At 44.9% G+C, this 15,482-nt stretch overlaps 2 non-coding genes across 2 annotated transcripts; both read left to right on the forward strand.

The window, feature by feature from the left end:
* Positions 1-4,546: 4,546 nt before the first annotated feature.
* LOC116766083 (small subunit ribosomal RNA) lies at positions 4,547-6,458 on the forward strand. The gene has a single exon (XR_004353228.2). It is a non-coding gene; the product is annotated as a small subunit ribosomal RNA (ribosomal RNA).
* Positions 6,459-9,200: 2,742 nt separating this feature from the next.
* LOC116766081 (5.8S ribosomal RNA) lies at positions 9,201-9,357 on the forward strand. Its single transcript, XR_004353226.1, has one exon. It is a non-coding gene; the product is annotated as a 5.8S ribosomal RNA (ribosomal RNA).
* Positions 9,358-15,482: the final 6,125 nt, after the last annotated feature.

Here is a 15,482-nt window from a genome sequence, read left to right on the forward strand (position 1 = left end):
TGGCTTATTACTTTGGTTCGCATCGGTAAATAAGTTTTTTAAAGGGTACATTTAATAAGAGTTAGATTTAAATACAATGAGACTGATATGGTTTGTTGAAACAGAGTTGAGCCCGGAGATTTATGCTATTTTGGATAGATGTATTTCCTCGGTCGTTATGAATGAATGAAGTCGTGGTGGCCTGGAGGTTAAAGGACCGCCTCTCATGCGTGAGGGGATAGAGTAACACGTGAGTCTTATGCCCATGGATTAGATAAATATAGTTACAACGTTAAACTTTAAATTAAGAGAATGACTGACGTATGTATATGTCGGCGTCAGGGATTTCTCGTTCAGAGTCCATTATAACACAAGTGATCTTCTCGGAGTATAATTTTATTGTGTAAATGTACAAAAATGGCCGCCTTATATATCCTCTTTTAACAGGAATTAGTTACCATTAGTTAATACAATAAATTATGAAATTGTAATGCAAATATACAGAAATACGTCTAAATATTATCAACAAACTTAACATTGCTCTTCACAAATTATTTTATTACATAGAGATCTATTTACTATCAATATAAACGTTCTTACTTAGTCTATTGGGGGCGCTGCACGACTGTCTCCGGTTACTAAATAATAATGAATTATTTTAAAACAAAGTTAAGATAAAGCGCTAAACATATTAACTTTGATTCAGAATTATAATGTTATTTTTAAACACATTGCAATCAATCTCAGTTTATACAAATTACATAATATATATACAGAATGCTAACGTATAATTTAGTAGTCGCTATTATTAATTATGTATAATTAATAATGAAATTATCGATATGTCTAAGATTCCGCGACAGGATTGGTGCGTTCATCGAGTTTTCGTTTAATATCAAATTTTTATGTTTATAATAAGGAGAATATATTTTTACTAGGGTGCCTATCAAAATTTGGCCGCCATTATTTTTAATTAATTTTTTTTAATTGATTTTTGTTAAAATATTTCGTTTAGTTATTTATTTATTTTTAAATAAAAGAACGTCTATTTCACGGTAATTAATATGAAGATTCTAAAAAACCTCGGTTGCCGTTGCCCACCTGGCCGCACCTCTTCGCAGCCAGGTGTAAACAGGTATGATTGATTTCTATATATTTATACATTTATAACGTATATTGAAGTAAATTTTTTTTACTTGACGCTTGACTTGGGGGTGACCAATCATGGATTAACGTGCGCCATTTTATATATCTCGTCTTGCCGAATAAAAGACTTCAATATATCCGTATCTTGGACTTTCTTACTTGATCCTAACCCTACTCTGTAACTTTGTGCTCCTATCATAATCTGCTTGTGGAATTGAAGCATTGGCTCTAGCTCTGGGATATCTTTGTCTTTTGGGAGCGATGTAACGACGTCATCATGGGATTTCCCCAGGATATATCTCTTGGAAACCCAGGTGTTGATAGCGCTCCGATGGCCTTTTAGACTCATCCCAAAACTATTGCGATCCCTGAAAAAAGCCGATGAAACAGCCGTTAGCGCGAGCCCGAGCCAACACTTCAACATCTTTATGACGCCTGCATCTAACTTTGACAAAAGGGTTTTATTAAAATCATAGACGAGGAAAGGCCAATTTAAACGTGAGGTTAGGTAATTATCGTAGATCCAAGCTTTTTTAACGTTACTGATCTGTTGGCTATCTACCTTGTTTAAAAATCTATCTACTATTCTACTATTCCTTCTAAAGATGGAATAAAACCTATATTATCAATCTTCCGACCGAGAAATTTAAATGGTGCATTATCCGTAACTGTAGGAATGCGTTGACCGCCTAACGATAATCCCGGATCGTATGAGGTGTATCATGTGTTCCGCCTACCGAGACACAGACAGTGACATTTACTTGGATTTGTCCTCAATCCATCGGTTCACTCACAGAATTTATCCACTTCATCCAATAGTACTTGACAGTGTTTGGGGTTACGTGTCAGTATTGCGAGATCGTCAGCGAAGGCTTAAATGGATTCTTCGTATTTATTATTAAACTTGAACCGATACCCCCATTTTTTCTCGTTGCTAAATAATTTATCTACTAAATGTTCATTACAATATTAAACACAATTGGAGATAAACAGCAACCTTGAACTACATTGTAACTAAAAGTTTTTGATGGGCCTTCTTTAGTTGTTATAGAAAACTTTAATTTTGAGTCATACGACGCGATCATATCACTAACTAGGGGTGGAAAGTTGTACCATCTTAGTGCGAATAGTATCAATTCATGTTGTATCGACCCGAACGCATTTTCTAAGTCTATCCAACAAATTTTAATTTGCCTTTCGCTTTTTCTGGCATCTTTTAAACTCTCCGAAAGCAAAGTGTTGTGTTCTATGCATTCAGAAATCCCTGGTAAAAACCTTTTCCGGTGATTTGGCCTAAAATACCTGTTGCTGAGCATGAATCGCGTCATTCTCGTTTGTAGAACTGTCAAAATGATTTGGGATATAGTATTTGTTAAGGCTATCGGTCTAGTATCTTTCGGATCCGTAAATCGATTTTTTTGGGAATGAGGACAAAAATTGCTTTCCCGAAGGACTCCGGGATTTGCTTCTTTGACCAGATTATATTGTATATATTTATGAGATGTTTACGAACCGATGGACATTTTTTAAAGATTATATATGGGAAACCATTGGGTCCCGGTACAGGTTTAGACGATTTATTTTCTTTATCTGACTACTTATTTCCTCTAGCGTTGGTAGAATGCCGTGTAAATCGATACGAGGAATTCCAGGTTTTTGTTCGTTGGTATCCGTATAGAGCCTTACACTTTAAGGCACTTCGGATGTGCCCTTAAATTGATCTTAAATTTGTTCGATGGCCAAGAGAAGCTGTCCGCGTTCTTTCTTAAAAATGGTTTTCGAATACTCAAAAGGGTTTTTGTCAAAATCTAGTCTAGGGCCGAGGGCTTTGGCTATACGTAGATTTCTTATTAATTCCCGTTTTTTTTTCCTCATTTTTATCTTGAAAGAATTGAATTTGTTTTTACGAGGTGGATATTGTTCGTTAAAGTAGTCGTAAATAGTATTTTTTTAGTTTTTCTTATGGCCTCCGCGATAATAATAATCTTAATAATTTCCGTATTTCGAAGAAATCGATCACACCAACAGCATATCATCCATGTATACAATCAATATGAAACTTATACGTAAGCGGGACTTTCATTTCGAACAAATATTTTTCGTATCATATGTGAAGTCGATCGAAAAACGACTAAGTCCCTAATGTTTCATACATAGCCATTATAAAATGTAAAAATTTTAAAAAAACTTTTTTATATCACATGTTCTTTATATTTTATTATTTATAGTATTTTAATTGAACATATAATGCCATTTATATATTAGAAATGTATAAAATACGAACTTTTAAAATTTTTGTAATACACGAACCGGTCCCAGATTTACCGAATGTCAATTTCTGACCCTCGCATATATAGGAGGTGGCGGCGCGTGTGGTGGGTCCGCGTCGTCACGTTGCGTACTGTAGGTTGATAGGCGTCGAAGGGAGTTGGTCATATGAAAATATCACATCGTGCAATAGATGTTGATATAAAAATATTATCACATCGTATATTCGATGTTGATAATATAATAATGAAAAATGAAAAAAATATCTCATCATTTCTTTGATGTTGATAAAATATGTATGTGAATGATGATAATGAAAAATGAAAAATATCTCGTCATATCTTTGATGTTGATATAATAATGAAAAATGAAAGTATCTCATCATATTTTTGATGTTGATAATATAAATAAGAGACAAAAAAAAAATTTTTTTTATTTTTTTTTATTTAAAAATTATTTCGAATGAAATAATTGTATGTACGTGTACGTACGTTTGAATGAAAGTACGCTTCGAGAAATCCTCCTAATAACCTTCTTCCTTCGACAAAAACTTCTCTGTGTTGACCGCCGACGGTCGTCGCGTAGTACTTAGCTATACATATCACGATGTGTTTCACACAACGTTTTATAATGGTTAGTATGAAGCGTGATCGTTGTAACGGGGTCGTATTGTACAAAATTTGCTTCCGTCGTGTTGCGCGTAAGTGTGACCGCCGGAGACAATCCCTTAGTAGATAATCCGCCCGAAATAGAATCTATTGGTACTAGATCTCTCTAACACCGTGCGATGATACCGATGTTTGACGTGTCGTATTTGTTAACGCATATATGACAATGTTAACCGATATTAAAGGTGTACGATCTCGTTATAAAAGTAACGATCAACAATATGAAACTTTTTGATGCGTTCAAAATGTTTTTATAATAAATATATATATAGTATATATATAAAATATGAATTAAGAAAGAGAGTAGAGGAGGAGTATGATATAAAATGTGTGTGTATATTTCAAAGAAAATATACAAAAATGAATAAATAAATAAAAACAATAATAATCAGGCCACCGTTACGTGCCCTCGCTTCCTATACCACAATATAAGAGCGAACGCGTACGATGCGCTCTCGATTGAGAGTTAACTAAAATTAGCTAGCTCCCTGGTTGATCCTGCCCGTAGTTATATGCTTGTCTCAAAGATTAAGCCATGCATGTCTCAGTGCAAGCCGTATTAAGGCGATAACGCGAATGGCTCAATATATCAGTTTTGGTTCCTTAGATCTTACTCAGTTACTTGGATAACTGTGGTAATTCTAGAGCTAATACATGCAATCAGAACTCTGACCAGTGATGGGATGAGTGCTTTTATTAGATCAAAACCAATCGACGGAGGGCCTCGCGTCCGAAGTCGTTAATTTTGATGAATCTGGATAACTTTTGCCGATCGCATGGTCAAGTACCGGCGACGCATCTTTCAAATGTCTGCCTTATCAACTTTCGATGGTAGTTTCTGCGACTACCATGGTTGTCACGGGTAACGGGGAATCAGGGTTCGATTCCGGAGAGGGAGCCTGAGAAACGGCTACCACATCCAAGGAAGGCAGCAGGTGCGCAAATTACCCACTCCCGGCACGGGGAGGTAGTGACGAAAAATAACGATACGGGACTCTTACGAGGCCTCGTAATCGGAATGAGTACACTTTAAATATTTTAACGAGGAACAATTGGAGGGCAAGTCTGGTGCCAGCAGTCGCGGTAATTCCAGCTCCAATAGCGTATACTAAAATTGTTGCGGTTAAAAAGCTCGTAGTTGCATTTGTGCGCCGCGCTGTCGATGCACCGCATTCGCGGTGATACTGACACGTCTGCGGAGCATATCGTCGGCGAGCCGGCGGTAAAAAGCCGATTCAATATCAAAATCCTATCGCGGTGCTCTTCAGTGAGTGTCGAGATGGGCCGACAATTTTAATTTGAACAAATTAGAGTGCTCAAAGCGGGCTCAAAAAGGCCGCTTGAATATTTCGTGCATGGAATAATAGAATATGATCTCGGTTCTATTTTGTTGGTTTTCAGAACTCCGAGGTAATGATTAATAGGGATAACTGGGGGCATTCGTATTGCGACGTTAGAGGTGAAATTCTTGGATCGTCGCAAGACGAACATCAGCGAAAGCATTTGCCAAAGGTGTTTTCATCAATCAAGAATGAAAGTTAGAGGTTCGAAGGCGATTAGATACTAACGATTAGATAGTTCTAACCGTAAATATGTCATCTAGCGATCCCCCGACGTTATTACAATGGCTCGGCGGGCAGCTTTCGGGAAACCAAAGATTTTGGACTCCGGGGGGAGTATGGTTGCAAAGCTGAAACTTAAAGGAATTGACGGAAGGGCACCACCAGGAGTGGAGCCTGCGGCTTAATTTGACTCAACACGGGAAATCTCACCAGGCCCGGACACCGGAAGGATTGACAGATTAATAGCTCTTTCTTGATTCGGTGGGTGGTGGTGCATGGCCGTTCTTAGTAGGTGGAGCGATTTGTCTGGTTAATTCCGGTAACGAACGAGACTCTAGCCTGCTAAATAGGCGTCGTCATTTAGGTGTGAGCGATTTCGGTCGTTCAACTCACTGACGGCGTATTAAAATTCTTCTTAGAGGGACCGGCGGCTTCGAGCCGCACGAGATTGAGCAATAACAGGTCTGTGATGCCCTTAGAAGTCCTGGGCCGCACGCGCGCTACACTGAAGGAATCAGCATGTTCTCCCTGGCCTAGAGGCCTGGGCAACCCGTTGAAACTCCTTCGTACTGGGGATTGGGGTTTGCAATTATCCCCCATAAACGAGAGGAATTCCTAGTAACCGCGAGTCATAAGCTCGCGTTGATTACGTCCCTGCCCTTTGTACACACCGCCCGTCGCTACTACCGACTGAATGATTTAGTGAGGTCTTCGGACCGACACGCGGTGGCTTCACGGCCGTCGGCGTTGCTGGGAAGTTGACCAAACTTAATCATTTAGAGGAAGTAAAAGTCGTAACAAGGTTTCCGTAGGGGAACCTGCGGAAGGATCATTAAGGGCGAATTTTCATTGGTCCATAAGGCCCGTATTCGGGGTGCGGGAGATTTCTGTAACGCATGACATAGGGCCCGCAAAGAGTTTATCGTTTTCACTGGTCGTCAGAGCCCGCATACGGGGTGCGGGTGATTTCTATAACGCATGCGAATTCCCGATATCACCCGCACAACGTTTAATCGACCGAGTTATCCACCAGTGGATTTCATTGGTTGTTAGCTCGCATGCGGGTACTCCCCGCAATCGGGCTAACTACCGACTTATCGACCAATGAAAATGCGCCTTAACGTCGTTATATAACATCCGATATCAAAGCGATATCAGGATGATTATGATAATATTATATATCCAAGTAAAAGAGAAACACATATATAAAAATATGTGATGCAAATAAAAAAAAAAGAGATGAAAGGGGCGGCATCTCAATAAAAATTAAATATATCTCAAAATAATATATAAATGAAAGGAAAATAAATAAATATAAAAAAAACAACTCTACACAAGCGTGTTATGATGTTTTTGAATGAATAAAAATATAAAAGATGTCAGGGGAGGGACATCAAAATAAAGAGACACACAAAAACATACACTCGATTAAGCCTTTTTTTTTTTTTTTTTTTCGGGGAGAAATCCGCTTACAGACTGCCCACTGCCCTGGCTCGACAGTGGGATGTGTGTGGGGGTCGCCCAGCGCCTGATGTTTTTGGCACTGGGAATACCCACTAAAACTCCCCGGCTTCCTTTCCTGCCCATATTGAGGGTGATTTGGGGCCTGCTACAGCAATTCGCCAAATTCACCCCCGGGTCGCCCGACTTCTGTGTGCCGGACTACCGCTCCGGTAGGGGATTACCCGGGAGAGCCAAGATAACCCCCAGACGTGGTGACCAGATGCAATGCCTGCGTCAGTGCCATTTGACGCAGACTGGTCAAACCGCCAGGTCATCGGAGAAAGGCGTTTACAAGTTCACCCGTCTCCTCCGACCCGTTCGTCTACGCCGGAGGGGAGCGGCTAGAGCATCCTCCTCCCGCTCCCTCTCCGCGGCTTCCTTCGCCGACATAACTGTTTCGGCGAAACAAGCGACAGCCTCCCAAGCCTCAACGCTGTCAATCATGGCTTCGACCATATTTTGAAGCGAGAGGCTCCTCCCGCCGAGCGCCGCAGTGAGTTCACGGCGCTCATACTGCTATGCCGGACACACTGATATTGTGTGGTCGGCAGTGTCGTCAGGATCGCCGCAGTGGTGAGACTGCGGCGTCTCTTCTCTTCTTGCGATCCGGTGCAGATAGTGGCCGATGCAACCATGTCCGGTCAATATCTGCACCAGACGGAAGGTGAGGCTGCCCTGCTGGCGCCCCACCCACTCCTCTAACACCGGACGAAACGCCGTTATCGTCCAGTGACCTGCGGTGGGGTTGGCAAGTGCCTCCTTCCACCGGTGTAGAGCCTCTCTCTGTGCCTCGGTTCGGGCCTGCTCTATGTCAACCAGAGCAAGCTCATCACCCCGCTGTCTCGCCTCGACTTTGTGATGATACACCTCCGCAAGCACAAGTGCATCGATTTCCAAAGGAGGCGTGGCCGCTAGTACACAGGCCGCTTCATGGCTAACCGTACGATATGCCCGCACGGCTCTGGTCGCGATTATTCTTTGCGGCCTGCGCAAAAGGGTTCGCGTGCGGGATGTGAGGCACTCAGCCCACACCGGAACTCCGTATAGTGCCATCGACCGTATTACCCCGTAATACATCCGAGCCGTCCAAGACCGGCTGCGGCGGCGCATAGCCTGGGAGCTAGGACACTCGATTAAGCCTAGCGTGTTGTTGTTGTTGTTGTTGTTTGTGATGTTAAAAATAAATAAATAAATAAATAAATGAAAGAGAGATATATAAGATGTGAAGGGGCCACATCTAAAAAATAAATAAAAAAAAAATCTCCAAGGAGATCGAAAGGATATTATGATGATGAAGGAGGAAAAGATACGAAATTTAAAACGATTTGACGGATAAACGGATTCATTAGCGTCCCTTCCTTATCCGATACGCACATATGCACTGTATGAGCATACAATTTATATACTCTTGATGTATATATACGTATATGTTAAAACCAGATAACGTTGTAACTCGAAAGCGATATACTAGATATCATTGATTCATCCTATGTTTCTTAACTCTGGTAGATCTCATTTGACATAGACCGGTAAGAATCCGCGCCGCGAGTCTCTTGACGACTACTCAAGACCTTAATAAGTCTAGTCCGAGTTCTGTTTACTTGGTTGGATCAAGGGCGATTAGAGTGAACGTATAATCTGGGCGTTGAAGATAACATGCTGTGGTATATAGCGCTACTATCATTATCTTGTCATTTCGTTAATTCGTTAGGGACACTCTGAGTTTTTTATGCGGTACGGTGGATTAGTTGTTTACCGTACGTTAACCACACGGGTAAAACCGGTGGGTCGGTTAGTCCACTTGGAGAGAACATGGTGTGATACGTTTCGTTTGTCATGTCGTTCGCGTCTTTCTATATTATATATCAACATATCACATGTTAATGTGAAATATGTATGTATGTATAAGTAGATTTGATCGCGTCCGTAGGCAAAATATGAGGCGTATTGCAGCGTTATATAAATGGCAACACCCCCCTATATGCGCACGATTGCCCTCTTTTTTTTTTTTTTTTTAAAAAGAAAATTTAAATGGTGAGCGTCGCCGTACACATGATATATTTATAAAAATCACTACCCTGAACGGTGGATCACTTGGCTCGCGGGTCGATGAAGAACGCAGTTAACTGCGCGTCATAGTGTGAACTGCAGGACACATTTGAACATCGACATTTCGAACGCACATTGCGGTCCGTGGAGAAATATCCAGGACCACTCCTGTCTGAGGGCCGGCTGTATAAAATAATACACCACACTGTTCCATCACGGTATGACACCTCATAACGCACGCGAATACAGAAAGAATTACATCTCGCAGACTCGCACATATACGCCACGGAAGTGTCGTTGTGTGTTCGTAGTGTGTGTGTGTGTTCAGTTCGAATTATGTGTATCGTAGTTTTGTTGTTGTCGACTGTGCGAACATATGACGGTTCCGACGACTGCTAATGATCTTTTTTTTCTTTTTATTGTTCTCTTTCTGACGAGACACAAACAGTCGTCGTCGTCGTCGTCGTTGTCGTAGTCGTCGTCGTTGTTACTGTTGTGACCCCTAGTGAGAGATCTAAATTGAATTATTGATTGTTTGCAAGTTCGTTTGTCCGTTTAAATATTATATGAGAAATATATATATACACACACGTATATGAAGACTATGAAACATTTTTTTCATTGTGTGAATATATCACATCGAAGTCGCGTGAGTGTTGTTGTCTGTGTATATGGTATGTATATATTATAATTATTTTTTTTTGATGACGCAGGGAAACTCTTTTTATAAGCCGTCTAACCGGCCTTGGTGGGACCGGAGAGGATGTGTGAAACTCGGCCTGGGCAGGCCCCTACTCACTAAAACCACTGCGAAAGCCATCGGCCGCTATGTTGGTGCACCCCGGATCTGTCAGCGACGGGGCCCACCAGCGACTGGCCGGTCCTGGCAAAGACCGGACTTACTCCCTCGGAGAAAGGGGGCGATCCCGGCAATTAGGATCGCCCCGACGACGCCGGGCTTTCACAGGGGCCGGGTTACCAGCCCGACCCCAGCCCGGAGTGCAGGGGCGCTATTGGAGGCGTTGCACCCCCGTCCGTCGTCTGCGGAGGGAGGGTGCATCAGCCGCATCCTCCCTTTCCCGCTCAGATGCCTTCTTCGTGGACATGACCGTCTCACAGAAGGAGGACACGCCAGCCAGGACCTGTCACTCTCGAGCATCTTCTCCGCGATACTCGAAAGCGACAAGTCCACTCCGCCGAGAGCCGCCACAAGGTCTTGGCGCTGCGCAGCCCATCCCGGGCACACCTCGAGGGTGTGCTGGGCCGAAACACCGCAGCGCCGCACTCATGACAGCCTCTTCCCGGCTCTCTCCTGGCCGTCCGACACAAGTAATCACCAAAGCACCCGTGCCCGGTGAAGACCTGCGTCAGACGGAAAGTGAGGGGTTTGCGTTTCCGCCTCATCCAACGCTCTAGGACAGGACGGAGCGCTGCCGTTGTACGTTTACCGTACGGCTACGTTCGCCGAAGGGGTGCACTTCTCTCTTAGTAATACATCGCGACCCGCTCGATGTCGGCATAAGCGCCGTTCGGGAGTCCAATCGTCGCGTTCACGCGCGGCGGCTGGACCGTGACGGTGGCCTGCCGGCTGTCGGACGGTAGTACAAAATCGTACTATATAAGAATCGCGCACGCGTCTCAAAACGCGCCCGGCCCGACGCAAGTGTGCGCCGCATAAAGTCTCTGTCCTGCCCGAGTGTGGATAGGGGAGCGGTGCTGCTGTCTGTCGCCGCCGTGCTGTCTCGGACTGTGCGCGTATCCGTCTGCGATGATTCATTTTCGGGCACTCGCAGGACCCGTCTTGAAACACGGACCAAGGAGTCTAGCATGTGTGCGAGTCATTGAGTTGTTTTTATAACACAAATCTGAAAGGCGTAACGAAAGTGAAGGTGAACGGTTGCCGTTCGCTCAGGGAGGATGGAGCGTCGGTCTTGATCGATCTCTCGCACTCCCGAGGCGTCTCGTTTCCAATCCGTGAATGCAGGCGCGCTCTGAGCACAGATGCTGGGACCCGAAAGATGGTGAACTATGCCTGGTCAGGTCGAAGTCAGGGGAAACCCTGATGGAGGACCGTAGCGATTCTGACGTGCAAATCGATCGTCGGAACTGGGTATAAGGGCGAAAGACTAATCGAACCATCTAGTAGCTGGCTCCGTCCGAAGTTTCCCTCAGGATAGCTGGCGTCGGTAATTAACAGTCCCATCCGGTAAAGCGAATGATTAGAGGCATTGGGGCCGAAACGACCTCAACCTATTCTCAAACTTTAAATGGGTGAGAACTCCGACTTACTCGAAAGATGAAGTCGGAGATCTGATGACGGTGCCAAGTGGGCAAATTTTGGTAAGCAGAACTGGCGCTGTGGGATGAACCAAACGTAGTGTTAAGGCGCCTAAAAAACGCTCATGGGACACCATGAAAGGCGTTGGTCGCTCATGACAGCAGGACGGTGGCCATGGAAGTCGGAATCCGCTAAGGAGTGTGCAACGACTCACCTGCCGAAGCAACCAGCCCTGAAAATGGATGGCGCTGAAGCGTTTTGCCTATACACTACCGTTACCGGCACGTGCGACGTTGTACGTTTGCGTCATTAAGCCGTAACGAGTAGGACGTGCGCGGCGGAGAGCGCAGAAGGGTCTGGGCGTGAGCCCGCTTGGAGCCTCCGTCGGTGCAGATCTTGGTGGTAGTAGCAAATACTCCAGCGAGGCCCTGGAGGACTGACGTGGAGAAGGGTTTCGCGTGAATAGTAGTTGCTCGCGAGTCAGTCGATCCTAAGCTCAAGGAGAGATCTTATGTCGATGTGGCGTGTTTTTTTTTAATGTACTTTTGATAATGAACCAACAATAATCTTAAAAAATTATTGTTATAGTAGTTTTCGAAACACAAAAGAGAAATAACGCCCTTTGAGCGAAAGGGAATCCGGTTCCTATTCCGGAACCCGGCAGCGGAACCGTTTCAATAATCGTTCCCTCGTTTTAAAGCGAGTGTTCGACGGGGTAACCCAAAATGGCCTGAAGACGCCGCCGAGGGGTCCGGGAAGAGTTTTCTTTTCTGCCTGAGCGTTCGAGTTCCATGGAATCCTATAGAAGGGAGATATGGTTCGGAACGCAAGAGCACCGCATTTGCGGCGGTGTCCGGATACTCTCTGCGGACCTTGAAAATTCAGGTGAGGGATATACGTGGAGATGTCGCGCCGGTTCGTACCCATATCCGCAGCAGGTCTCCAAGGTGAAGAGCCTCTAGTCGATAGAATAATGTAGGTAAGGGAAGTCGGCAAATTGGATCCGTAACTTCGGAATAAGCATTGGCTCTGAGGACCGGGGCGTGTCGGGTTTGGACGGGAAGCGGATGCGGCCGGTGCCGGGCCTGGTGGATGCTCGTGCGTCTCTCGGGATGCGCGGGCTGAATCCGGACCCGCGTTCCGGCCTTCCGCGGATCTTCCTAGCCGTAAGGTCGCGTCGGTTTCGTTTCGTGCGCGATCGGCGTGATTCTGTACGACCGCTGTTCAACGGTCAGCTCAGAACTGGCACGGACAAGGGGAATCCGACTGTCTAATTAAAACAAAGCATTGCGATGGCCCTCACGGGTGTTGACGCAATGTGATTTCTGCCCAGTGCTCTGAATGTCAACGTGAAGAAATTCAAGCAAGCGCGGGTAAACGTTGTACCTCACGGCGTTTACCCCTAGAACTGCTAGCGCAGACACCCTATCCCAGGTATCTGGGTAATGAGGCTCGGTTGGCAGTAACGATGTGAGGTAGAATAACTCCTAACGGGGTTTCGACGGTTACTCATCAAACTTTACAAGGGGCGCCTTGTTAACATGAGTTCTGAGGGCGGAGGGGAGCCCCCGTTGCTGAGCTACAACGGCCCCTCCGATCTGGCGTCGGCCTCTCAGGGGCTGTGATCACAGTCGCCGATAGTAATCCAAGGGACGAGAATCCCGTGATCCGTCATGTGTGTGCATTGTCCTTAGGATTGGGGAGGGATGCCGGCAGTGGCACGGTGACCCTTATCCCGGCCGGCTGACCACTGTCAGCCGGTGCATGACATCTCTGCAACATCGAGGTGCAATTGGAGCATAGGGACCGGTTTCTGAGTTCCCTACGTTCGAGGGTTTGGATTATCCGGGCGTAGGTCGGCGACCACTCCTTCCTGCGTTGTAATACTGAAAGTACGGTTTCAAACTTAAGTCTAGCGTGATAAGGAAATTGGATACTGCCTCGACGTCAGTGAGGTGTAAGTGGGGGCCTGTGCGGCCCCCCACACCCTCCGCACGGCGGTTGTACCTATGACTCTCTTAAGGTAGCCAAATGCCTCGTCATCTAATTAGTGACGCGCATGAATGGATTAACGAGATTCCCGCTGTCCCTATCTACTATCTAGCGAAACCACAGCCAAGGGAACGGGCTTGGGAGAATCAGCGGGGAAAGAAGACCCTGTTGAGCTTGACTCTAGTCTGGCATTGTAAGGAGACATGAGAGGTGTAGCATAAGTGGGAGATCGTTCGCGGTCGTCGCTGAAAAACCACTACTTTCATTGTTTCATTACTTATTCGGTTGGGCGGAAGCGGTGCGCGGTCGATTATATCGGCGGGCGTACGGTGTTTCGTTCCAAGCGTGCAGAGTGGCGGCGTGGCGGTAACGCTCGTCGCCAAACAACTCCCGCGTGATCCGGTTCGAGGAAACTGCCAGGCGGGGAGTTTGACTGGGGCGGTACATCTGTCAAAGAATAACGCAGGTGTCCTAAGGCCAGCTCAGCGAGGACAGAAACCTCGCGTGGAGCAAAAGGGCAAAAGCTGGCTTGATCCAGATGTTCAGTACGCATAGGGACTGCGAAAGCACGGCCTATCGATCCTTTAGTATAAAGAGTTTTTAGCAAGAGGTGCCAGAAAAGTTACCACAGGGATAACTGGCTTGTGGCGGCCAAGCGTTCATAGCGACGTTGCTTTTTGATCCTTCGATGTCGGCTCTTCCTATCATTGCGAAGCAAAATTCGCACAGCGTTGGATTGTTCACCCATCAAAAGGGAACGTGAGCTGGGTTTAGACCGTCGTGGGACAGGTTAGTTTTACCCTACTGATGGCTAGTCGTTGCGATAGTAATACTGCTCAGTACGAGAGGAACCGCAGTTTCGGACATTTGGTTCATGCACTCGGCCGAGCGGCCGGTGGTGCGAAGCTACCATCCGCGGGATTATGCCTGAACGCCTCTAAGGCCGAAGGCAGCCTAGTCGAATCCGGACAGGATACGCTTACTGTGGAGCTCCGAGAGTCGGGAGGCTCTAAACAATGTGACTTTACTAGTTGCGCTTTATTCGTAAGGTGCGACGTCAGAGCCCATTTGGAACGCGGCGATCGATGCTAGCGGTTTTAACACGTGCATCACGGCGCCGAAGTTTCGAATTTATCTCAGTTCGATGTCGGAGCTCGGAATAGTCTGTAGACTACTTACATTCCTGGCGGGGTGTTGTGCTCGGTAGAGCAGCGTCGAGCTGCGATCTGTTGAGACTCATCCCTGCGCCAGGTGATTCGTCTAAGGACGACTCGTTAGTTTAAAAAAAAAAGTTCTATTATATGCACACGCATATAAAAAAAAAAAAATGTGTGATATGATGTTGGAACAACCACCAACAAAATAATAATAAGATTATATATATATAATATATATATATAAAATCGATCATCTATTATTATAATAAATATAGAGATCAAACGAACTCTGGAAAATAAAAGGGCTACCAGAGATAATAAAATATTATTATTATATCGAGCTTATATAAAATGAATAAATGGCAGTTTGTGTGGATTGATGATGGTGGTGTGTGTGTATGATAGACGAAAAATAAAATAATATAAAAAAAAAAAAAAAAAAAACAACACATACGACGCGCACAAAATGAACGAAAGACAGAGAGACACGACCGTTAATTGGGACTGACGGTCGGAAGACAAGAGACGGTATTATTATATATGTTAGGGCGATGGGCGGCGGCCTTAACGTATATCGTCGTTTATTATATTATATATTATTCACTGGTCACCACCACCACCACATCGCAAACGAAACACGCACAAGACGCACGCACAAACCGATCCATATCAATGAAGTTTAACTTAAAAACCGTTTCATATCGGGCATCGTCTCACGGCAAGCACAGCCGTGAACGTATTCGATATGCTGCCAGAAGCGTATCCGATAATTGCTGGCGTAATATCGCGAAAAAACGTTTAATACACGAACATGTCTTTACACTAAATTCGGAACGCTCAAAAACTTTCAATACACGACTATGTCTTTTCCCTTAATTCG

Source organism: Danaus plexippus, chromosome 7 (assembly GCF_018135715.1).
Source record: "Danaus plexippus chromosome 7, MEX_DaPlex, whole genome shotgun sequence".
NCBI classification, from domain to species: Eukaryota; Metazoa; Arthropoda; class Insecta; order Lepidoptera; family Nymphalidae; genus Danaus; species Danaus plexippus.